This window comes from Scyliorhinus torazame, chromosome 4 (assembly GCF_047496885.1).
Source record: "Scyliorhinus torazame isolate Kashiwa2021f chromosome 4, sScyTor2.1, whole genome shotgun sequence".
In the NCBI taxonomy this organism is placed as follows: domain Eukaryota; kingdom Metazoa; phylum Chordata; class Chondrichthyes; order Carcharhiniformes; family Scyliorhinidae; genus Scyliorhinus; species Scyliorhinus torazame.
The window spans coordinates 39,627,119-39,652,374 of NC_092710.1; the positions used below are offsets into that span (position 1 = coordinate 39,627,119).

The 25,256-nt window shown below is 56.6% G+C and overlaps 1 protein-coding gene across 1 annotated transcript in view; it reads right to left on the reverse strand.

Moving 5' to 3' along the window:
- The window catches only part of LOC140410197 (cystatin-B-like), a 226,264-nt gene that overhangs the window by 74,763 nt on the left and 126,245 nt on the right, over positions 1 to 25,256 (reverse strand). The window lies entirely within an intron of this gene.

Here is a 25,256-nt window from a genome sequence, read left to right on the forward strand (position 1 = left end):
GGGAGGGCTGCACTGTCAGAGGGTCAGTACTGAGGGAGTGCTGCACTGTCAATGGGTCTGTATTGAGGGAGTGCTGCACTGTCAGAGGGTCAGTACTGAGGGAGTGCTGCTCTATCAGAGGGTCAGTACTGAGGGAGTGCTGCACTGTCAGCGTGTCAGTACTGATGGAGTGCTGCACTGTCAGAGGGTCAGTACTGAGGGAGAGCTACACTATCAGAGGGTCAGTACTGAGTGAGAGCTACACTATCAGAGGGTCAATACTGAGGGAGTGCTGCACTGTTAGTGGGTCTGTACTGAGGGAGTGCTGCACTGTCAATGGGTCTGTACAGAGGGAGTGCTGCACTGTCAGAGGGAGAGTACTGAGGGAGTGCTGCACTGTCAGAGGGTCAGTACGGATGGAGGGCTGCCCTGTCAGAGGGTCAGTCCTGAGGGAGTGCTACACAATCAGAGGGTCAGTACTGAGGGAGTGCTGCCCTGTCAGAGGGTCAGCACTGAGGGAGTGCTGCACTGTCAGAGGGTCAGCACTGAGGGAGTGCTGCACTGTCAGAGGGTCAGTACTGAGGGAGTGCTACACTATCAGAGGGTCAGTACTGAGGGAGTGCTGCCCTGTCAGAGGGTCAGTACTGAGGGAGTGCTGCACTGTCAGAGGGTCACTACTGAGGGTGTGCTGCACTGTTAGTGGGTCTGTACTGAGGGAGTGCTGCACTGTCAATGGGTCTGTACAGAGGGAGTGCTGCACTGTCAGAGGGACAGTACTGAGGGAGTGCTGCACTGTCAGAGGGTCAGTACTGAGGGAGTGCTACTCTATCAGAGGGTCAGTACTGAGGGAGTCCTGCACTGTCAGAGAGTCAGTACTGAGGGAGTGCTACTCTATCAGAGGGTCAGTACTGAGGGAGTCCTGCACTGTCAGAGAGTCAGTACAGAGGGAGTGCTGCACCTTCAGAGTGTCAGTACTGAGGGAGTGCTGCACTGTCAGAGGGTCAGTACTGAGGGAGTGCTGCACCATCAGAGGGTCAGTATTGAGGGAATGCTGCACTGTCAGAGGGTCAGTACTGAGGGAGTGCTGCACTGTCAGTGGGTCAATACTGAGGGAGTGCTGCACTGTCAGAGGGTCAGTACTGAGGGAGTGCTGCACTGTCAGAGGGTCACTACTAAGGGAGTGCTGCACTGTCAGAGGGTCAGTACTGAGGGAGGGCTGCACTGTCAGAGGATCAGTGCTGAGGGAGGGCTGCACTGTCAGAGGGTCAGTACTGAGGGAGTGCTGCACCATCAGAAGGTCAGTACCGAGGGAATGCTGCACTGTCTTAGGGTCAGTACTGAGGGAGTGCTGCACTGTCAGAGGGTCAGTACTGAGGGAGTGCTGCACTGTCAGAGGGTCAGTACTGAGGGAGTGCTGCACTGTCAGAGGGTCAGTACTGAGGGAGGGCTGCACTGTCAGAGGGTCAGTACTGAGGGAATGCTGCACTGTCAGTGGGTCTGTATTGAGGGAGTGCTGAACTGTCAGAGGGTCAGTAATTAGGGAGCGCTGCACTGTCAGTTGGTCTGTACTGAGGGAGTGCTGCACTGTCAGAGGGTCAGTACTGAGGGAGTGCTGCACTGTCAGAGGGTCAGCACTGAGGGAGTGCTGCACTGTCAGAGGGTCAGTACTGAGGGAGTGCTGCACTGTCAGAGGGCCAGTACTGAGGGAGTGCTGCACTGTCAGAGGGTCAGTACTGAGGGAGTGCTGCACTGTCAGAGGGTCAGAACTGAGGGGGCGCTGCACTGTCAGAAGGTCAGTACTGAGCGATTGCTGCACTGTTAGACGGTCAGTATTGGGGGAGTACTGCACTGTCTGAGGGTCAGTACTGAGGGAGTGCTGCACCGTCAGAGGGTCAATACTGAGGGAGTGCTGCACAGTTTGAGGGTCAGTACTGAGGGTGTGCTGCACTGTCCGAGGGTCAGTACTGAGGGAGTGCTGCACTGTCAGAGGGTCAGTACTGAGGGAGGGCTGCACTGTCAGAGGGTCAGTACTGAGGGAGTGCTGCACTGTCAATGGGTCTGTATTGAGGGAGTGCTGCACTGTCAGAGGGTCAGTACTGAGGGAGTGCTGCTCTATCAGAGGGTCAGTATTGAGGGAGTGCTGCACTGTCAGCGGGTCAGTACTGATGGAGTGCTGCACTGTCAGAGGGTCAGTACAGAGGGAGAGCTACACTATCAGAGGGTCAGTACTGAGGGAGAGCTACACTATCAGAGGGTCAGTACTGAGGGAGTGCTGCACTCTTAGTGGGTCTGTACTGAGGGAGTGCTGCACTGTCAATGGGTCTGTACAGAGGGAGTGCTGCACTGTCAGAGGGAGAGTACTGAGGGAGTGCTGCACTGTCAGAGGGTCAGTACGGATGGAGGGCTGCCCTGTCAGAGGGTCAGTCCTGAGGGAGTGCTACACAATCAGAGGGTCAGTACTGAGGGAGTGCTGCCCTGTCAGAGGGTCAGTACTGAGGGAGTGCTGCACTGTCAGAGGGTCAGCACTGAGGGAGTGCTGCACTGTCAGAGGGTCAGTACTGAGGGAGTGCTACACTATCAGAGGGTCAGTACTGAGGGAGTGCTGCCCTGTCAGAGGGTCAGTACTGAGGGAGTGCTGCACTGTCAGGGGGTCAGCACTGAGGGAGTGCTGCACTGTCAGTGGGTCTGTACTGAGGGAGTGCTGCATTGTCAGAGGGTCGGTACTGAGGGAGTGCTGCACTGTCAGAGGGTCAGTACGGATGGAGGGCTGCACTGTCAGATGGTCAGTACTGAGGGAGTGCTGCACTGTCAGTGGGTCTGTACTGAGGGAGTGCTGCACTGTCAGAGGGTCAGTGCTGAGGGAGTGCTGCACTGTCAGAGGGTTAGTACTGAGGGTGAGCTGCACTGTCAGAGGGTCACTACTGATGGTGTGCTGCACTGTTAGTGGGTCTGTACAGAGGGAGTGCTGCACTGTCAATGGGTCTGTACAGAGGGAGTGCTGCACTGTCAGAGGGACAGTACTGAGGGAGTGCTGCACTGTCAGAGGGTCAGTACGGATGGAGGGCTGCCCTGTCAGAGGGTCAGTACTGAGGGAGTGCTACACAATCAGAGGGTCAGTACTGAGGGAGTGCTGCCCTGTCAGAGGGTCAGTACTGAGGGAGTGCTGCACTGTCAGAGGGTCAGCACTGAGGGAGTGCTGCACTGTCAGAGGGTCAGTACTGAGGGAGTGCTACACTATCAGAGGGTCAGTACTGAGGGAGTGCTGCCCTGTCAGAGGGTCAGTACTGAGGGAGTGCTGCACTGTCAGGGGGTCAGCACTGAGGGAGTACTGCTCTGTCAGAAGGTCAGTACCGAGGGAGTGCTGCACTGTCAGAGGGCCAGTACTGAGGGAGTGCTGCACTGTCAGAGGGTCAGTAGTGAGGGAGTGCTGCACTGTCAGTGGGTCTGTACTGAGGGAGTGCTGCATTGTCAGAGGGTCAGTACTGAGGGAGTGCTGCACTGTCAGAGGGTCAGTACTGAGGGAGTGCTGCACTGTCAGAGGGTCAGTACTGAGGGAGAGCTACACTATCAGAGGGTCAGTACTGAGGGTGAGCTGCACTGTCAGAGGGTCACTACTGATGGTGTGCTGCACTGTTAGTGGGTCTGTACTGAGGGAGTGCTGCACTGTCAATGGGTCTGTACAGAGTGAGTGCTGCACTGTCAGAGGGACAGTACTGAGGGAGTGCTGCACTGTCAGAGGGTCAGTACGGATGGAGGGCTGCCCTGTCAGAGGGTCAGTCCTGAGGGAGTGCTACACAATCAGAGGGTCAGTTCTGAGGGAGTGCTGCCCTGTCAGAGGGTCAGTACTGAGGGAGTGCTGCACTGTCAGAGGGTCAGCACTGAGGGAGTCCTGCACTGTCAGAGAGTCAGTACAGAGGGAGTGCTGCACCTTCAGAGTGTCAGTACTGAGGGAGTGCTGCACTGTCAGAGGGTCAGTACTGAGGGAGTGCTGCACCATCAGAGGGTCAGTACTGAGGGAATTCTGCACTGTCAGAGGGTCAGTACTGAGGGAGTGCTGCACTGTCAGTGGGTCAGTACTGAGGGAGTGCTGCACTGTCAGAGTGTCAGTACTGAGGGAGTGCTGCACTGTCAGTGGGTCTGTATTGAGGGAGTGCTGAACTGTCAGAGGGTCAGTACTGAGGGAGCGCTGCACTGTCAGTTGGTCTGTACTGAGGGAGTGCTGCACTGTCAGAGGGTCAGTCCTGAGGGAGTGCTGCACTGTCAGAGGGTCAGCACTGAGGGAGTGCTGCACTGTCAGAGGGTCAGTACTGAGGGAGTGCTGCACTGTCAGAGGGTCAGTACTGAGGGAGTGCTGCACTGTCAGAGTGTCAGTACTGAGGGAGTGCTGCACTGTCAGAGGGTCAGAACTGAGGGAGCGCTGCACTGTCAGAAGGTCAGTACTGTGCGAGTGCAGTGCTGCACTGTTAGACGGTCAGGATTGGGGGAGTACTGCACTGTCTGAGGGTCAGTACTGAGGGAGTGCTGCACCGTCAGAGGGTCAATACTGAGGGAGTGCTGCACAGTTTGAGGGTCAGTACTGAGGGTGTGCTGCACTGTCCGAGGGTCAGTACTGAGGGAGTGCTGCACTTTCAGAGGGTCAGTACTGAGGGAGGGCTGCACTGTTAGACGGTCAGTATTGGGGGAGTACTGCACTGTCTGAGGGTCAGTACTGAGGGAGTGCTGCACCGTCAGAGGGTCAATACTGAGGGAGTGCTGCACAGTTTGAGGGTCAGTACTGAGGGTGTGCTGCACTGTCCGAGGGTCAGTACTGAGGGAGTGCTGCACTGTCAGAGGGTCAGTACTGAGGGAGGGCTGCACTGTCAGAGGGTCAGTACTGAGGGAGTGCTGCACTGTCAATGGGTCTGTATTGAGGGAGTGCTGCACTGTCAGAGGGTCAGTACTGAGGGAGTGCTGCTCTATCAGAGGGTCAGTACTGAGGGAGTGCTGCACTGTCAGCGGGTCAGTACTGATGGAGTGCTGCACTGTCAGAGGGTCAGTACAGAGGGAGAGCTACACTATCAGAGGGTCAGTACTGAGGGAGAGCTACACTATCAGAGGGTCAGTACTGAGGGAGTGCTGCACTCTTAGTGGGTCTGTACTGAGGGAGTGCTGCACTGTCAATGGGTCTGTACAGAGGGAGTGCTGCACTGTCAGAGGGAGAGTACTGAGGGAGTGCTGCACTGTCAGAGGGTCAGTACGGATGGAGGGCTGCCCTGTCAGAGGGTCAGTCCTGAGGGAGTGCTACACAATCAGAGGGTCAGTACTGAGGGAGTGCTGCCCTGTCAGAGGGTCAGTACTGAGGGAGTGCTGCACTGTCAGAGGGTCAGCACTGAGGGAGTGCTGCACTGTCAGAGGGTCAGTACTGAGGGAGTGCTACACTATCAGAGGGTCAGTACTGAGGGAGTGCTGCCCTGTCAGAGGGTCAGTACTGAGGGAGTGCTGCACTGTCAGGGGGTCAGCACTGAGGGAGTGCTGCACTGTCAGTGGGTCTGTACTGAGGGAGTGCTGCATTGTCAGAGGGTCGGTACTGAGGGAGTGCTGCACTGTCAGAGGGTCAGTACGGATGGAGGGCTGCACTGTCAGATGGTCAGTACTGAGGGAGTGCTGCACTGTCAGTGGGTCTGTACTGAGGGAGTGCTGCACTGTCAGAGGGTCAGTGCTGAGGGAGTGCTGCACTGTCAGAGGGTTAGTACTGAGGGTGAGCTGCACTGTCAGAGGGTCACTACTGATGGTGTGCTGCACTGTTAGTGGGTCTGTACAGAGGGAGTGCTGCACTGTCAATGGGTCTGTACAGAGGGAGTGCTGCACTGTCAGAGGGACAGTACTGAGGGAGTGCTGCACTGTCAGAGGGTCAGTACGGATGGAGGGCTGCCCTGTCAGAGGGTCAGTACTGAGGGAGTGCTACACAATCAGAGGGTCAGTACTGAGGGAGTGCTGCCCTGTCAGAGGGTCAGTACTGAGGGAGTGCTGCACTGTCAGAGGGTCAGCACTGAGGGAGTGCTGCACTGTCAGAGGGTCAGTACTGAGGGAGTGCTACACTATCAGAGGGTCAGTACTGAGGGAGTGCTGCCCTGTCAGAGGGTCAGTACTGAGGGAGTGCTGCACTGTCAGGGGGTCAGCACTGAGGGAGTACTGCTCTGTCAGAAGGTCAGTACCGAGGGAGTGCTGCACTGTCAGAGGGCCAGTACTGAGGGAGTGCTGCACTGTCAGAGGGTCAGTAGTGAGGGAGTGCTGCACTGTCAGTGGGTCTGTACTGAGGGAGTGCTGCATTGTCAGAGGGTCAGTACTGAGGGAGTGCTGCACTGTCAGAGGGTCAGTACTGAGGGAGTGCTGCACTGTCAGAGGGTCAGTACTGAGGGAGAGCTACACTATCAGAGGGTCAGTACTGAGGGTGAGCTGCACTGTCAGAGGGTCACTACTGATGGTGTGCTGCACTGTTAGTGGGTCTGTACTGAGGGAGTGCTGCACTGTCAATGGGTCTGTACAGAGTGAGTGCTGCACTGTCAGAGGGACAGTACTGAGGGAGTGCTGCACTGTCAGAGGGTCAGTACGGATGGAGGGCTGCCCTGTCAGAGGGTCAGTCCTGAGGGAGTGCTACACAATCAGAGGGTCAGTTCTGAGGGAGTGCTGCCCTGTCAGAGGGTCAGTACTGAGGGAGTGCTGCACTGTCAGAGGGTCAGCACTGAGGGAGTCCTGCACTGTCAGAGAGTCAGTACAGAGGGAGTGCTGCACCTTCAGAGTGTCAGTACTGAGGGAGTGCTGCACTGTCAGAGGGTCAGTACTGAGGGAGTGCTGCACCATCAGAGGGTCAGTACTGAGGGAATTCTGCACTGTCAGAGGGTCAGTACTGAGGGAGTGCTGCACTGTCAGTGGGTCAGTACTGAGGGAGTGCTGCACTGTCAGAGTGTCAGTACTGAGGGAGTGCTGCACTGTCAGTGGGTCTGTATTGAGGGAGTGCTGAACTGTCAGAGGGTCAGTACTGAGGGAGCGCTGCACTGTCAGTTGGTCTGTACTGAGGGAGTGCTGCACTGTCAGAGGGTCAGTCCTGAGGGAGTGCTGCACTGTCAGAGGGTCAGCACTGAGGGAGTGCTGCACTGTCAGAGGGTCAGTACTGAGGGAGTGCTGCACTGTCAGAGGGTCAGTACTGAGGGAGTGCTGCACTGTCAGAGTGTCAGTACTGAGGGAGTGCTGCACTGTCAGAGGGTCAGAACTGAGGGAGCGCTGCACTGTCAGAAGGTCAGTACTGTGCGAGTGCAGTGCTGCACTGTTAGACGGTCAGGATTGGGGGAGTACTGCACTGTCTGAGGGTCAGTACTGAGGGAGTGCTGCACCGTCAGAGGGTCAATACTGAGGGAGTGCTGCACAGTTTGAGGGTCAGTACTGAGGGTGTGCTGCACTGTCCGAGGGTCAGTACTGAGGGAGTGCTGCACTTTCAGAGGGTCAGTACTGAGGGAGGGCTGCACTGTCAGAGGGTCAGTACTGAGGGAGTGCTGCACTGTCAATGGGTCTGTATTGAGGGAGTGCTGCACTGTCAGAGGGTCAGTACTGAGGGAGTGCTGCTCTATCAGAGGGTCAGTACTGAGGGAGTGCTGCACTGTCAGCGGGTCAGTACTGATGGAGTGCTGCACTGTCAGAGGGTCAGTACAGAGGGAGAGCTACACTATCAGAGGGTCAGTACTGAGGGAGAGCTACACTATCAGAGGGTCAGTACTGAGGGAGTGCTGCACTGTTAGTGGGTCTGTACTGAGGGAGTGCTGCACTGTCAATGGGTCTGTACAGAGGGAGTGCTGCACTGTCAGAGGGAGAGTACTGAGGGAGTGCTGCACTGTCAGAGGGTCAGTACGGATGGAGGGCTGCCCTGTCAGAGGGTCAGTCCTGAGGGAGTGCTACACAATCAGAGGGTCAGTACTGAGGGAGTGCTGCCCTGTCAGAGGGTCAGTACTGAGGGAGTGCTGCACTGTCAGAGGGTCAGCACTGAGGGAGTGCTGCACTGTCAGAGGGTCAGTACTGAGGGAGTGCTACACTATCAGAGGGTCAGTACTGAGGGAGTGCTGCCCTGTCAGAGGGTCAGTACTGAGGGAGTGCTGCACTGTCAGGGGGTCAGCACTGAGGGAGTGCTGCACTGTCAGTGGGTCTGTACTGAGGGAGTGCTGCATTGTCAGAGGGTCGGTACTGAGGGAGTGCTGCACTGTCAGAGGGTCAGTACGGATGGAGGGCTGCACTGTCAGATGGTCAGTACTGAGGGAGTGCTGCACTGTCAGTGGGTCTGTACTGAGGGAGTGCTGCACTGTCAGAGGGTCAGTGCTGAGGGAGTGCTGCACTTTCAGTGGGTCAGTACTGAGGGAGTGCTACTCTATCAGAGGGTCAGTACTGAGGGAGTCCTGCACTGTCAGAGAGTCAGTACTGAGGGAGTGCTGCACTGTCAGACGGTCAGTACTGAGGGAGTGCTGCATTGTCAGAGGGTCAGTTCTGAGGGAGTGCTGCACTGTCAGAGGGTCAGTACTGAGGGAGTGCTGCACTGTCAGAGGGTCAGTACTGAGGGAGAGCTACACTATCAGAGGGTCAGTACTGGGGGAGTACTGCACTGTCTGAGGGTCAGTACTGAGGGAGTACTACACTGTCAGAGGGTTAGTACTGAGGGTGAGCTGCACTGTCAGAGGGTCACTACTGATGGTGTGCTGCACTGTTAGTGGGTCTGTACAGAGGGAGTGCTGCACTGTCAATGGGTCTGTACAGAGGGAGTGCTGCACTGTCAGAGGGACAGTACTGAGGGAGTGCTGCACTGTCAGAGGGTCAGTACGGATGGAGGGCTGCCCTGTCAGAGGGTCAGTACTGAGGGAGTGCTACACAATCACAGGGTCAGTACTGAGGGAGTGCTGCCCTGTCAGAGGGTCAGTACTGAGGGAGTGCTGCACTGTCAGAGGGTCAGCACTGAGGGAGTGCTGCACTGTCAGAGGGTCAGTACTGAGGGAGTGCTACACTATCAGAGGGTCAGTACTGAGGGAGTGCTGCCCTGTCAGAGGGTCAGTACTGAGGGAGTGCTGCACTGTCAGGGGGTCAGCACTGAGGGAGTACTGCTCTGTCAGAAGGTCAGTACCGAGGGAGTGCTGCACTGTCAGAGGGCCAGTACTGAGGGAGTGCTGCACTGTCAGAGGGTCAGTAGTGAGGGAGTGCTGCACTGTCAGTGGGTCTGTACTGAGGGAGTGCTGCATTGTCAGAGGGTCAGTACTGAGGGAGTGCTGCACTGTCAGAGGGTCAGTACTGAGGGAGTGCTGCACTGTCAGAGGGTCAGTACTGAGGGAGAGCTACACTATCAGAGGCTCAGTACTGAGGGTGAGCTGCACTGTCAGAGGGTCACTACTGATGGTGTGCTGCACTGTTAGTGGGTCTGTACTGAGGGAGTGCTGCACTGTCAATGGGTCTGTACAGAGTGAGTGCTGCACTGTCAGAGGGACAGTACTGAGGGAGTGCTGCACTGTCAGAGGGTCAGTACGGGTGGAGGGCTGCCCTGTCAGAGGGTCAGTCCTGAGGGAGTGCTACACAATCAGAGGGTCAGTTCTGAGGGAGTGCTGCCCTGTCAGAGGGTCAGTACTGAGGGAGTGCTGCACTGTCAGAGGGTCAGCACTGAGGGAGTCCTGCACTGTCAGAGAGTCAGTACAGAGGGAGTGCTGCACCTTCAGAGTGTCAGTACTGAGGGAGTGCTGCACTGTCAGAGGGTCAGTACTGAGGGAGTGCTGCACCATCAGAGGGTCAGTACTGAGGGAATTCTGCACTGTCAGAGGGTCAGTACTGAGGGAGTGCTGCACTGTCAGTGGGTCAGTACTGAGGGAGTGCTGCACTGTCAGAGTGTCAGTACTGAGGGAGTGCTGCACTGTCAGAGGGTCAGTACTGAGGGAGGGCTGTACTGTCAGAGGGTCAGTGCTGAGGGAGGGCTGCACTGTCAGAGGGTCAGTACTGAGAGAGTGCTGCACCATCAGAAGGTCAGTACCGAGGGAACGCTGCACTGTCTTAGGGTCAGTACTGAGGGAGTGCTGCACTGTCAGAGGGTCAGTACTGAGGGAGTGCTGCACTGTCAGAGGGTCAGTACTGAGGGAGTGCTGCACTGTCAGAGGGTCAGTACTGACGGAGGGCTGCACTGTCAGAGGGTCAGTACTGAGGGAATGCTGCACTGTCAGTGGGTCTGTATTGAGGGAGTGCTGAACTGTCAGAGGGTCAGTCCTGAGGGAGCGCTGCACTGTCAGTTGGTCTGTACTGAGGGAGTGCTGCACTGTCAGAGGGTCAGTCCTGAGGGAGTGCTGCACTGTCAGAGGGTCAGCACTGAGGGAGTACTGCACTGTCAGAGGGTCAGTACTGAGGGAGTGCTGCACTGTCAGAGAGTCAGTACTGAGGGAGTGCTGCACTGTCAGAGGGTCAGAACTGAGGGAGCGCTGCACTGTCAGAAGGTCAGTACTGTGCGAGTGCAGTGCTGCACTGTTAGACGGTCAGTATTGGGGGAGTACTGCACTGTCTGAGGGTCAGTACTGAGGGAGTGCTGCACCGTCAGAGGGTCAATACTGAGGGAGTGCTGCACAGTTTGAGGGTCAGTACTGAGGGTGTGCTGCACTGTCCGAGGGTCAGTACTGAGGGAGTGCTGCACTTTCAGAGGGTCAGTACTGAGGGAGGGCTGCACTGTCAGAGGGTCAGTACTGAGGGAGTGCTGCACTGTCAATGGGTCTGTATTGAGGGAGTGCTGCACTGTCAGAGGGTCAGTACTGAGGGAGTGCTTCTCTATCAGAGGGTCAGTACTGAGGGAGTGCTGCACTGTCAGCGGGTCAGTACTGATGGAGTGCTGCACTGTCAGAGGGTCAGTACAGAGGGAGAGCTACACTATCAGAGGGTCAGTACTGAGGGAGAGCTACACTATCAGAGGGTCAGTACTGAGGGAGTGCTGCACTGTTAGTGGGTCTGTACTGAGGGAGTGCTGCACTGTCAATGGGTCTGTACAGAGGGAGTGCTGCACTGTCAGAGGGAGAGTACTGAGGGAGTGCTGCACTGTCAGAGGGTCAGTACGGATGGAGGGCTGCCCTGTCAGAGGGTCAGTCCTGAGGGAGTGCTACACAATCAGAGGGTCAGTACTGAGGGAGTGCTGCCCTGTCAGAGGGTCAGTACTGAGGGAGTGCTGCACTGTCAGAGGGTCAGCACTGAGGGAGTGCTGCACTGTCAGAGGGTCAGTACTGAGGGAGTGCTACACTATCAGAGGGTCAGTACTGAGGGAGTGCTGCCCTGTCAGAGGGTCAGTACTGAGGGAGTGCTGCACTGTCAGGGGGTCAGCACTGAGGGAGTGCTGCACTGTCAGTGGGTCTGTACTGAGGGAGTGCTGCATTGTCAGAGGGTCGGTACTGAGGGAGTGCTGCACTGTCAGAGGGTCAGTACGGATGGAGGGCTGCACTGTCAGATGGTCAGTACTGAGGGAGTGCTGCACTGTCAGTGGGTCAGTACTGAGGGAGTACTACACTGTCAGAGGGTTAGTACTGAGGGAGTGCTGCACTGTTAGTGGGTCTGTACAGAGGGAGTGCTGCACTGTCAATGGGTCTGTACAGAGGGAGTGCTGCACTGTCAGAGGGACAGTACTGAGGGAGTGCTGCACTGTCAGAGGGTCAGTACGGATGGAGGGCTGCCCTGTCAGAGGGTCAGTACTGAGGGAGTGCTACACAATCAGAGGGTCAGTACTGAGGGAGTGCTGCCCTGTCAGAGGGTCAGTACTGAGGGAGTGCTGCACTGTCAGAGGGTCAGCACTGAGGGAGTGCTGCACTGTCAGAGGGTCAGTACTGAGGGAGTGCTACACTATCAGAGGGTCAGTACTGAGGGAGTGCTGCCCTGTCAGAGGGTCAGTACTGAGGGAGTGCTGCACTGTCAGGGGGTCAGCACTGAGGGAGTACTGCTCTGTCAGAAGGTCAGTACCGAGGGAGTGCTGCACTGTCAGAGGGCCAGTACTGAGGGAGTGCTGCACTGTCAGAGGGTCAGTAGTGAGGGAGTGCTGCACTGTCAGTGGGTCTGTACTGAGGGAGTGCTGCATTGTCAGAGGGTCAGTACTGAGGGAGTGCTGCACTGTCAGAGGGTCAGTACTGAGGGAGTGCTGCACTGTCAGAGGGTCAGTACTGAGGGAGAGCTACACTATCAGAGGGTCAGTACTGAGGGTGAGCTGCACTGTCAGAGGGTCACTACTGATGGTGTGCTGCACTGTTAGTGGGTCTGTACTGAGGGAGTGCTGCACTGTCAATGGGTCTGTACAGAGTGAGTGCTGCACTGTCAGAGGGACAGTACTGAGGGAGTGCTGCACTGTCAGAGGGTCAGTACGGATGGAGGGCTGCCCTGTCAGAGGGTCAGTCCTGAGGGAGTGCTACACAATCAGAGGGTCAGTTCTGAGGGAGTGCTGCCCTGTCAGAGGGTCAGTACTGAGGGAGTGCTGCACTGTCAGAGGGTCAGCACTGAGGGAGTCCTGCACTGTCAGAGAGTCAGTACAGAGGGAGTGCTGCACTGTCAGAGGGTCAGTACTGAGGGAGTGCTGCACTGTCAGAGGGTCACTACTAAGGGAGTGCTGCACTGTCAGAGGGTCAGTACTGAGGGAGGGCTGTACTGTCAGAGGGTCAGTGCTGAGGGAGGGCTGCACTGTCAGTTGGTCTGTACTGAGGGAGTGCTGCACTGTCAGAGGGTCAGTCCTGAGGGAGTGCTGCACTGTCAGAGGGTCAGCACTGAGGGAGTGCTGCACTGTCAGAGGGTCAGTACTGAGGGAGTGCTGCACTGTCAGAGGGTCAGTACTGAGGGAGTGCTGCACTGTCAGAGTGTCAGTACTGAGGGAGTGCTGCACTGTCAGAGGGTCAGAACTGAGGGAGCGCTGCACTGTCAGAAGGTCAGTACTGTGCGAGTGCAGTGCTGCACTGTTAGACGGTCAGTATTGGGGGAGTACTGCACTGTCTGAGGGTCAGTACTGAGGGAGTGCTGCACCGTCAGAGGGTCAATACTGAGGGAGTGCTGCACAGTTTGAGGGTCAGTACTGAGGGTGTGCTGCACTGTCCGAGGGTCAGTACTGAGGGAGTGCTGCACTGTCAGAGGGTCAGTACTGAGGGAGGGCTGCACTGTCAGAGGGTCAGTACTGAGGGAGTGCTGCACTGTCAATGGGTCTGTATTGAGGGAGTGCTGCACTGTCAGAGGGTCAGTACTGAGGGAGTGCTGCTCTATCAGAGGGTCAGTACTGAGGGAGTGCTGCACTGTCAGCGGGTCAGTACTGATGGAGTGCTGCACTGTCAGAGGGTCAGTACTGAGGGAGAGCTACACTATCAGAGGGTCAGTACTGAGGGTGAGCTGCACTGTCAGAGGGTCACGACTGATGGTGTGCTGCACTGTTAGTGGGTCTGTACTGAGGGAGTGCTGCACTGTCAATGGGTCTGTACAGAGGGAGTGCTGCACTGTCAGAGGGAGAGTACTGAGGGAGTGCTGCACTGTCAGAGGGTCAGTACGGATGGAGGGCTGCCCTGTCAGAGGGTCAGTCCTGAGGGAGTGCTACACAATCAGAGGGTCAGCACTGAGGGAGTGCTGCACTGTCAGAGGGTCAGTACTGAGGGAGTGCTACACTATCAGAGGGTCAGTACTGAGGGAGTGCTGCCCTGTCAGAGGGTCAGTACTGATGGAGTGCTGCACTGTCAGGGGGTCAGCACTGAGGGAGTGCTGCACTGTCAGTGGGTCTGTACTGAGGGAGTGCTGCATTGTCAGAGGGTCGGTACTGAGGGAGTGCTGCACTGTCAGAGGGTCAGTACGGATGGAGGGCTGCACTGTCAGATGGTCAGTACTGAGGGAGTGCTGCACTGTCAGTGGGTCTGTACTGAGGGAGTGCTGCACTGTCAGAGGGTCAGTGCTGAGGGAGTGCTGCACATTCAGTGGGTCAGTACTGAGGGAGTGCTGCACTGTCAGACGGTCAGTACTGAGGGAGTGCTGCATTGTCAGAGGGTCAGTTCTGAGGGAGTGCTGCACTGTCAGAGGGTCAGTACTGAGGGAGTGCTGCATTGTCAGAGGGTCAGTTCTGAGGGAGTGCTGCACTGTCAGAGGGTCAGTACTGAGGGAGTGCTGCACTGTCAGAGGGTCAGTACTGAGGGAGAGCTACACTATCAGAGGGTCAGTACTGAGGGAGTCCTGCACTGTCAGAGAGTCAGTACTGAGGGAGTCCTGCACTGTCAGAGAGTCAGAACTGAGGGAGTGCTGCACTGTCAGTGGGTCAGTACTGGGGGAGTGCTGCATTGTCAGAGGGTCAGTTCTGAGGGAGTGCTGCACTGTCAGAGCGTCAGTACTGAGGGAGTGCTGCACTGTCAAAGGGTCAGTACTGAGGGAGAGCTACACTATCAGAGGGTCAGTACTGAGGGAGTCCTGCACTGTCAGAGGGTCAGTACTGAGGGAGTGCTGCACTGTTAGAGGGTCAGTACTGGGGGAGTACTGCACTGTCTGAGGGTCAGTACTGAGGGAGTGCTACACTGTCAGAGGGTTAGTACTGAGGGTGAGCTGCACTGTCAGAGGGTCACTACTGATGGTGTGCTGCACTGTTAGTGGGTCTGTACAGAGGGAGTGCTGCACTGTCAATTGGTCTGTACAGAGGGAGTGCTGCACTGTCAGAGGGACAGTACTGAGGGAGTGCTGCACTGTCAGAGGGTCAGTACAGATGGAGGGCTGCCCTGTCAGAGGGTCAGTACTGAGGGAGTGCTACACAATCAGAGGGTCAGTACTGAGGGAGTGCTGCCCTGTCAGAGGGTCAGTACTGAGGGAGTGCTGCACTGTCAGAGGGTCAGCACTGAGGGAGTGCTGCACTGTCAGAGGGTCAGTACTGAGGGAGTGCTACACTATCAGAGGGTCAGTACTGAGGGAGTGCTGCCCTGTCAGAGGGTCAGTACTGAGGGAGTGCTGCACTGTCAGGGGGTCAGCACTGAGGGAGTACTGCTCTGTCAGAAGGTCAGTACCGAGGGAGTGCTGCACTGTCAGAGGGCCAGTACTGAGGGAGTGCTGCACTGTCAGAGGGTCAGTAGTGAGGGAGTGCTGCACTGTCAGTGGGTCTGTACTGAGGGAGTGCTGCATTGTCAGAGGGTCAGTACTGAGGGAGTGCTGCACTGTCAGAGGGTCAGCACTGAGGGAGTGCTGCACTGTCAGAGGTTCAGTACTGAGGGAGAGCTACACTATCAGAGGGTCAGTACTGAGGGTGAGCTGCACTGTCAGAGGGTCACTACTGATGGTGTGCTGCACTGTTAGTGGGTCTGTACTGAGGGAGTGCTGCACTGTCAATGGGTCTGTACAGAGTGAGTGCTGCACTGTCAGAGGGTCAGTACGGATGGAGGGCTGCCCCGTCAGAGGGTCAGTCCTGAGGGAGTGCTACACAATCAGAGAGTCAGTACTGAGGGAGTGCTGCCCTGTCAGAGGGTCAGTACTGAGGGAGTGCTGCACTGTCAGAGGGTTAGCACTGAGGGAGTGCTGCACTGTCAGAGGGTCAGTACTGAGGGAGTGCTACACTATTAGAGGGCAGTACTGAGGGAGTGCTGCCCTGTCAGAGGGTCAGTACTGAGGGAGTGCTGCACTGTCAGGGGGTCAGCACTGAGGGAGTACTGCTCTGTCAGATGGTCAGTACCGAGGGAGTGCTGCACTGTCAGAGGGCCAGTACTGAGGGAGTTCTGCACTGTCAGAGGGTCAGTAGTGAGGGAGTGCTGCACTGTCAGAGGGTCAGTACTGAGGGAGTGGTGCACTGTCAGAGGGCCAGTACTGAGGGAGTGCTGCACTTTCAGCGGGTCAGTACTGAGGGAGTGGTGCACTGTCAGAGGGTCAGTACTGAGTTAGTGCTGCACTGTCAGAGGGTCAGTACTGAGGGAGTGCTGCACCGTCAGAGGGTCAGTACTGAGGGAGAGCTGTACTGTCAGAGGGTCAGTACTGAGGGAGCGCTGCACTGTCAGAGGGTCAGTACTGAGGGAGTGCTGCACTGTCAGAGCATCAGTACTGAGGGAGTGCTGCACTGTCAGACGGTCAGTACTGAGGGAGTACTGCACTGTCAGAGGGTCAGTACTGAGGGAGTGCTGCACTGTCAGAGGGTCAGTACTGAGGGAGTGCTGCACTGTCAGAGGGTCAGTACTGAGGGAGTGCTGCCCTGTCAGAGGGTCAGTACTGAGGGAGTGCTGCACTGTCAGAGGGTCAGTACTGAGGGAGTGCTGCACTGTCAGAGGGTCAGTACTGAGGGAGTGCTGCACTGTCAGAGGGTCAATACTGAGGGAGTGCTGCCCTGTCAGAGGGTCAGTACTGAGGGAGTGTTGCACTGTCAGAGGGTCAGTACTGAGGGAGTGCTGCACTGTCAGAGGGTCAGTACTGAGGGAGTGCTGCACTGTCAGAGGGTCAGTACTGAGGGAGTGCTGCACTGTCACAGGGTCAGTACTGAGAGAGTGCTGCACTGTCAGAGGGTCAGTACTGAGGGAGTGCTGCCCTGTCAGAGGGTCAGTACTGAGGGAGTGCTGCACTGTCAGGGGGTCAGCACTGGGGGAGTGCTACACTGTCAGTGGGTCTGTACTGAGGGAGTGCTGCATTGTCAGAGGGTCGGTACTGAGGGAGTGCTGCACTGTCAGAGGGTCAGTACGGATGGAGGGCTGCACTGTCAGATGGTCAGTACTGAGGGAGTGCTGCACTGTCAGTGGGTCTGTACTGAGGGAGTGCTGCACTGTCAGAGGGTCAGTGCTGAGGGAGTGCTGCACTTTCAGTGGGTCAGTACTGATGGAGTGCTACTCTATCAGAGGGTCAGTACTGAGGGAGTCCTGCACTGTCAGAGAGTCAGTACTGAGGGAGTGCTGCACTGTCAGACGGTCAGTACTGAGGGAGTGCTGCATTGTCAGAGGGTCAGTTCTGAGGGAGTGCTGCACTGTCTGAGGGTCAGTACTGAGGGAGTGCTGCACTGTCAGAGGGTCAGTACTGAGGGAGAGCTACACTATCAGAGGGTCAGTACTGAGGGAGTCCTGCACTGTCAGAGAGTCAGTCCTGAGGGAGTGCTGCACTGTTAGAGGGTCAGTACTGGGGGAGTACTGCACAGTCTGAGGGTCAGTACTGAGGGAGTGCCACACTGTCAGAGGGTTAGTACTGAGGGTGAGCTGCACTGTCAGAGGGTCACTACTGATGGTGTGCTGCACTGTTAGTGGGTCTGTACTGAGGGAGTGCTGCACTGTCAGAGGGACAGCACTGAGGGAGTGCTGCACTGTCAGAGGGTCAGTACTGAGGGAGTGCTACACTATCAGAGGGTCAGTACTGAGGGAGTGCTGCCCTGTCAGAGGGTTAGTACTGAGGGAGTGCTGCACTGTCAGGGGGTCAGCACTGAGGGAGTGCTGCACTGTCAGTGGGTCTGTACTTGAGGGAGTGCTGCATTGTCAGAGGGTAGGTACTGAGGGAGTACTACACTGTCAGAGGGTCAGTACGGATGGAGGGCTGCACTGTCAGATGGTCAGTACTGAGGGAGTGCTGCACTGTCAGTGGGTCTGTACTGAGGGAGTGCTGCACTGTCAGAGGGTCAGTGCTGAGGGAGTGCTGCACTGTCAGTGGGTCAGTACTGAGGGAGTGCTACTCTATCAGAGGGTCAGTACTGTGGGAGTCCTGCACTGTCAGAGAGTCAGTACTGAGGGAGTGCTGCACTGTCAGAGGGTCAGTACTGAGGGAGTGCTGCACTGTCAGAGGGTCAGTACTGAGGGAGTGCTGCCCTGTCAGAGGGTCAGTACTGAGGGAGTGCTGCACTGTCAGAGGGTCAGTACTGAGGGAGTGCTGCACTGTCAGAGGGTCAGTACTGAGGGAGTGCTGCACTGTCAGAAGGACAGTACTGAGCGAGTGCTGCACTGTTAGAGGGTCAGTACTGGGGGAGTACTGCACTGTCTGAGGGTCAGTACTGAGGGAGTGCTACACTGTCAGAGGGTTAGTACTGAGGGTGAGCTGCACTGTTAGTGGGTCTGTACTGAGGGAGTGCTGCACTGTCAATGGGTCTGTACAGAAGGAGTGCTGCTCTGTCAGAGGGACAGTACTGAGGGAGTGCTGCACTGTCAGGGGGTCAGTACTGAGGGAGTGCTACTCTATTAGAGGATCAGTACTGAGGGAGTCCTGCACTGTCAGAGAGTCAGTACTGGGGGAGTGCTACTCTATCAGAGGGTCAGTAATGAGGGAGTCCTGCACTGTCAGAGAGTCAGTACTGAGGGGGTGCTGCACCGTCAGAGGGTCAGTACTGAGGGAGTGCTGCACTGTCAGAGGGTCAGTAGTGAGGGAGTGCTGCACTGTCAGAGCGTCAGTGCTGAGGGAGGGCTGCACAGTCAGAGGGTCAGTACTGAGGGAGTGCTGCAACATCAGAGGGTCAGTACTGAGGGAATGCTGCACTGTCAGAGAGTCAGTACTGAGGGAGTGCTGCACTGTCAGAGGGTTAGTACTGACGGAGTGCTGCACTGTCAGAGGGTCAGTACTGAGGGAGTGCTGCACTGTCAGTGGGTCTGTACTGAGGGAGTGCTACTCTATCAGAGGGTCAGTAATGAGGGAGTCCTGCACTGTCAGAGAGTCAGTACTGAGGGAGTGCTGCACTGTCAGAGGGTCAGTACTGAGGGAGTGCTGCAGTGTCAGTCGGTCAGTACTGAGGGAGTGCTACTCTATCAGAGGGTCAGTACTGAGGGAGTCCTGCACTGTCAGAGAGTCAGTACTGAGGGAGTCCTGCACTGTCAGAGAGTCAGTACTGAGGGAGTGCTGCACTGTCTGAGGGTCAGTACTGAGGGAGTGCTACACTGTCAGAGGGTTAGTACTGAGGGTGAGCTGCACTGTCAGAGGGTCACTACTGATGGTGTGCTGCACTGTTAGTGGGTCTGTACTGAGGGAGTGCTGCACTGTCAATGGGTCTGAACAGAGGGAGTGCTGCACTGTCAGAGGGACAGTACTGAGGGAGTGCTACACAATCAGAGGGTCAGTACTGAGGGTGTGCTGCCCTGTCAGAGGGTCAGTACTGAGGCAGTGCTACACAATCAGAGGGTCAGTACTGAGGGAGTGCTGCCCTGTCAGAGGGTCAGTACTGAGGGAGTGCTGCACTGTCAGAGGGTCAGCACTGAGGGAGTGCTGCACTGTCAGAGGGTCAGTACTGAGGGAGTGCTACACTATCAGAGGGTCAGTACTGAGGGAGTGCTGCCCTGTCAGAGGGTCAGTACTGAGGGAGTGCTGCACTGTCAGGGGGTCAGCACTGAGGGAGTGCTGCACTGTCAGTGGGTCTGTACTTGAGGGAGTGCTCATTGTCAGAGGGTAGGTACTGAGGGAGTGCTGCACTGTCAGAGGGTCAGTACGGATGGAGGGCTGCACTGTCAGATGGTCAGTACTGAGGGAGTGCTGCACTGTCAGTGGGTCTGTACTGAGGGAGTGCTGCACTGTCAGAGGGTCAGTGCTGAGGGAGTGCTGCACTGTCAGTGGGTCAGTACTGAGGGAGTGCTACTCTATCAGAGGGTCAGTACTGAGGGAGTCCTGCACTGTCAGAGAGTCAGTACTGAGGGAGTGCTGCACTGTCAGAGGGTCAGTACTGAGGGAGTGCTGCAGTGTCAGTCGGTCAGTACTGAGGGAGTGCTACTCTATCAGAGGGTCAGTACTGAGGGAGTCCTGCACTGTCAGAGAGTCAGTACTGAGGGAGTCCTGCACTGTCAGAGAGTCAGTACTGAGGGAGTGCTGCACTGTTAGAGGGTCAGTACTGGGGGAGTACTGCACTGTCTGAGGGTCAGTACTGAGGGAGTGCTGCACTGTCAGAGGGCCAGTACTGAGGGAGTGCTGCACTGTCAGAGGGTCAGTAGTGAGGGAGTGCTGCACTGTCAGTGGGTCTGTACTGAGGGAGTGCTGCATTGTCAGAGGGTCAGTACTGAGGGAGTGCTGCACTGTCAGAGGGTCAGCACTGAGGGAGTGCTGCACTGTCAGAGGTTCAGTACTGAGGGAGAGCTACACTATCAGAGGGTCAGTACTGAGGGTGAGCTGCACTGTCAGAGGGTCACTACTGATGGTGTGCTGCACTGTTAGTGGGTCTGTACTGAGGGAGTGCTGCACTGTCAATGGGTCTGTACAGAGTGAGTGCTGCACTGTCAGAGGGTCAGTACGGATGGAGGGCTGCCCCGTCAGAGGGTCAGTCCTGAGGGAGTGCTACACAATCAGAGAGTCAGTACTGAGGGAGTGCTGCCCTGTCAGAGGGTCAGTACTGAGGGAGTGCTGCACTGTCAGAGGGTTAGCACTGAGGGAGTGCTGCACTGTCAGAGGGTCAGTACTGAGGGAGTGCTACACTATTAGAGGGCAGTACTGAGGGAGTGCTGCCCTGTCAGAGGGTCAGTACTGAGGGAGTGCTGCACTGTCAGGGGGTCAGCACTGAGGGAGTACTGCTCTGTCAGATGGTCAGTACCGAGGGAGTGCTGCACTGTCAGAGGGCCAGTACTGAGGGAGTTCTGCACTGTCAGAGGGTCAGTAGTGAGGGAGTGCTGCACTGTCAGAGGGTCAGTACTGAGGGAGTGGTGCACTGTCAGAGGGCCAGTACTGAGGGAGTGCTGCACTTTCAGCGGGTCAGTACTGAGGGAGTGGTGCACTGTCAGAGGGTCAGTACTGAGTTAGTGCTGCACTGTCAGAGGGTCAGTACTGAGGGAGTGCTGCACCGTCAGAGGGTCAGTACTGAGGGAGAGCTGTACTGTCAGAGGGTCAGTACTGAGGGAGTGCTGCACTGTCAGAGGGTCAGTACTGAGGGAGTGCTGCACTGTCAGAGCATCAGTACTGAGGGAGTGCTGCACTGTCAGACGGTCAGTACTGAGGGAGTACTGCACTGTCAGAGGGTCAGTACTGAGGGAGTGCTACACTGTCAGAGGGTCAGTACTGAGGGAATGCTGCACTGTCAGAGGGTCAGTACTGAGGGAGTGCTGCACTTACAGAGGGTCAGTACTGAGGGAGTGCTGCACTGTCAGAGGGTCAGTACTGAGGGAGTGCTGCACTGTCAGAGGGTCAGTACTGAGGGAGTGCTGCCCTGTCAGAGGGTCAGTACTGAGGGAGTGCTGCACTGTCAGAGGGTCAGTACTGAGGGAGTGCTGCACTGTCAGAGGGTCAGTACTGAGGGAGTGCTGCACTGTCAGAGGGTCAATACTGAGGGAGTGCTGCCCTGTCAGAGGGTCAGTACTGAGGGAGTGTTGCACTGTCAGAGGGTCAGTACTGAGGGAGTGCTGCACTGTCAGAGGGTCAGTACTGAGGGAGTGCTGCACTGTCAGAGGGTCAGTACTGAGGGAGTGCTGCACTGTCAGAGGGTCAGTACTGAGGGAGTGCTGCACTGTCACAGGGTCAGTACTGAGAGAGTGCTGCACTGTCAGAGGGTCAGTACTGAGGGAGTGCTGCCCTGTCAGAGGGTCAGTACTGAGGGAGTGCTGCACTGTCAGGGGGTCAGCACTGGGGGAGTGCTACACTGTCAGTGGGTCTGTACTGAGGGAGTGCTGCATTGTCAGAGGGTCGGTACTGAGGGAGTGCTGCACTGTCAGAGGGTCAGTACGGATGGAGGGCTGCACTGTCAGATGGTCAGTACTGAGGGAGTGCTGCACTGTCAGTGGGTCTGTACTGAGGGAGTGCTGCACTGTCAGAGGGTCAGTGCTGAGGGAGTCCTGCACTTTCAGTGGGTCAGTACTGATGGAGTGCTACTCTATCAGAGGGTCAGTACTGAGGGAGTCCTGCACTGTCAGAGAGTCAGTACTGAGGGAGTGCTGCACTGTCAGACGGTCAGTACTGAGGGAGTGCTGCATTGTCAGAGGGTCAGTTCTGAGGGAGTGCTGCACTGTCTGAGGGTCAGTACTGAGGGAGTGCTGCACTGTCAGAGGGTCAGTACTGAGGGAGAGCTACACTATCAGAGGGTCAGTACTGAGGGAGTCCTGCACTGTCAGAGAGTCAGTACTGAGGGAGTGCTGCACTGTTAGAGGGTCAGTACTGGGGGAGTACTGCACAGTCTGAGGGTCAGTACTGAGGGAGTGCCACACTGTCAGAGGGTTAGTACTGAGGGTGAGCTGCACTGTCAGAGGGTCACTACTGATGGTGTGCTGCACTGTTAGTGGGTCTGTACTGAGGGAGTGCTGCACTGTCAGAGGGACAGCACTGAGGGAGTGCTGCACTGTCAGAGGGTCAGTACTGAGGGAGTGCTACACTATCAGAGGGTCAGTACTGAGGGAGTGCTGCCCTGTCAGAGGGTTAGTACTGAGGGAGTGCTGCACTGTCAGGGGGTCAGCACTGAGGGAGTGCTGCACTGTCAGTGGGTCTGTACTTGAGGGAGTGCTGCATTGTCAGATGGTAGGTACTGAGGGAGTACTACACTGTCAGAGGGTCAGTACGGATGGAGGGCTGCACTGTCAGATGGTCAGTACTGAGGGAGTGCTGCACTGTCAGTGGGTCTGTACTGAGGGAGTGCTGCACTGTCAGAGGGTCAGTGCTGAGGGAGTGCTGCACTGTCAGTGGGTCAGTACTGAGGGAGTGCTACTCTATCAGAGGGTCAGTACTGTGGGAGTCCTGCACTGTCAGAGAGTCAGTACTGAGGGAGTGCTGCACTGTCAGAGGGTCAGTACTGAGGGAGTGCTGCACTGTCAGAGGGTCAGTACTGAGGGAGTGCTGCCCTGTCAGAGGGTCAGTACTGAGGGAGTGCTGCACTGTCAGAGGGTCAGTACTGAGGGAGTGCTGCACTGTCAGAGGGTCAGTACTGAGGGAGTGCTGCACTGTCAGAAGGACAGTACTGAGCGAGTGCTGCACTGTTAGAGGGTCAGTACTGGGGGAGTACTGCACTGTCTGAGGGTCAGTACTGAGGGAGTGCTACACTGTCAGAGGGTTAGTACTGAGGGTGAGCTGCACTGTTAGTGGGTCTGTACTGAGGGAGTGCTGCACTGTCAATGGGTCTGTACAGAAGGAGTGCTGCTCTGTCAGAGGGACAGTACTGAGGGAGTGCTGCACTGTCAGGGGGTCAGTACTGAGGGAGTGCTACTCTATTAGAGGATCAGTACTGAGGGAGTCCTGCACTGTCAGAGAGTCAGTACTGGGGGAGTGCTACTCTATCAGAGGGTCAGTAATGAGGGAGTCCTGCACTGTCAGAGAGTCAGTACTGAGGGAGTGCTGCACCGTCAGAGGGTCAGTACTGAGGGAGTGCTGCACTGTCAGAGGGTCAGTAGTGAGGGAGTGCTGCACTGTCAGAGCGTCAGTGCTGAGGGAGGGCTGCACAGTCAGAGGGTCAGTACTGAGGGAGTGCTGCAACATCAGAGGGTCAGTACTGAGGGAATGCTGCACTGTCAGAGAGTCAGTACTGAGGGAGTGCTGCACTGTCAGAGGGTTAGTACTGACGGAGTGCTGCACTGTCAGAGGGTCAGTACTGAGGGAGTGCTGCACTGTCAGTGGGTCTGTACTGAGGGAGTGCTACTCTATCAGAGGGTCAGTAATGAGGGAGTCCTGCACTGTCAGAGAGTCAGTACTGAGGGAGTGCTGCACTGTCAGAGGGTCAGTACTGAGGGAGTGCTGCAGTGTCAGTCGGTCAGTACTGAGGGAGTGCTACTCTATCAGAGGGTCAGTACTGAGGGAGTCCTGCACTGTCAGAGAGTCAGTACTGAGGGAGTCCTGCACTGTCAGAGAGTCAGTACTGAGGGAGTGCTGCACTGTCTGAGGGTCAGTACTGAGGGAGTGCTACACTGTCAGAGGGTTAGTACTGAGGGTGAGCTGCACTGTCAGAGGGTCACTACTGATGGTGTGCTGCACTGTTAGTGGGTCTGTACTGAGGGAGTGCTGCACTGTCAATGGGTCTGAACAGAGGGAGTGCTGCACTGTCAGAGGGACAGTACTGAGGGAGTGCTACACAATCAGAGGGTCAGTACTGAGGGTGTGCTGCCCTGTCAGAGGGTCAGTACTGAGGCAGTGCTACACAATCAGAGGGTCAGTACTGAGGGAGTGCTGCCCTGTCAGAGGGTCAGTACTGAGGGAGTGCTGCACTGTCAGAGGGTCAGCACTGAGGGAGTGCTGCACTGTCAGAGGGTCAGTACTGAGGGAGTGCTACACTATCAGAGGGTCAGTACTGAGGGAGTGCTGCCCTGTCAGAGGGTCAGTACTGAGGGAGTGCTGCACTGTCAGGGGGTCAGCACTGAGGGAGTGCTGCACTGTCAGTGGGTCTGTACTTGAGGGAGTGCTCATTGTCAGAGGGTAGGTACTGAGGGAGTGCTGCACTGTCAGAGGGTCAGTACGGATGGAGGGCTGCACTGTCAGATGGTCAGTACTGAGGGAGTGCTGCACTGTCAGTGGGTCTGTACTGAGGGAGTGCTGCACTGTCAGAGGGTCAGTGCTGAGGGAGTGCTGCACTGTCAGTGGGTCAGTACTGAGGGAGTGCTACTCTATCAGAGGGTCAGTACTGAGGGAGTCCTGCACTGTCAGAGAGTCAGTACTGAGGGAGTGCTGCACTGTCAGAGGGTCAGTACTGAGGGAGTGCTGCAGTGTCAGTCGGTCAGTACTGAGGGAGTGCTACTCTATCAGAGGGTCAGTACTGAGGGAGTCCTGCACTGTCAGAGAGTCAGTACTGAGGGAGTCCTGCACTGTCAGAGAGTCAGTACTGAGGGAGTGCTGCACTGTTAGAGGGTCAGTACTGGGGGAGTACTGCACTGTCTGAGGGTCAGTACTGAGGGAGTGCTACACTGTCAGAGGGTTAGTACTGAGGGTGAGCTGCACTGTCAGAGGGTCACTACTGATGGTGTGCTGCACTGTTAGTGGGTCTGTACTGAGGGAGTGCTGCACTGTCAATGGGTCTGAACAGAGGGAGTGCTGCACTGTCAGAGGGACAGTACTGAGGGAGTGCTACACAATCAGAGGGTCAGTACTGAGGGTGTGCTGCCCTGTCAGAGGGTCAGTACTGAGGCAGTGCTACACAATCAGAGGGTCAGTACTGAGGGAGTGCTGCCCTGTCAGAGGGTCAGTACTGAGGGAGTGCTGCACTGTCAGAGGGTCAGCACTGAGGGAGTGCTGCACTGTCAGAGGGTCAGTACTGAGGGAGTGCTACACTATCAGAGGGTCAGTACTGAGGGAGTGCTGCCCTGTCAGAGGGTCAGTACTGAGGGAGTGCTGCACTGTCAGGGGGTCAGCACTGAGGGAGTGCTGCACTGTCAGTGGGTCTGTACTTGAGGGAGTGCTCATTGTCAGAGGGTAGGTACTGAGGGAGTGCTGCACTGTCAGAGGGT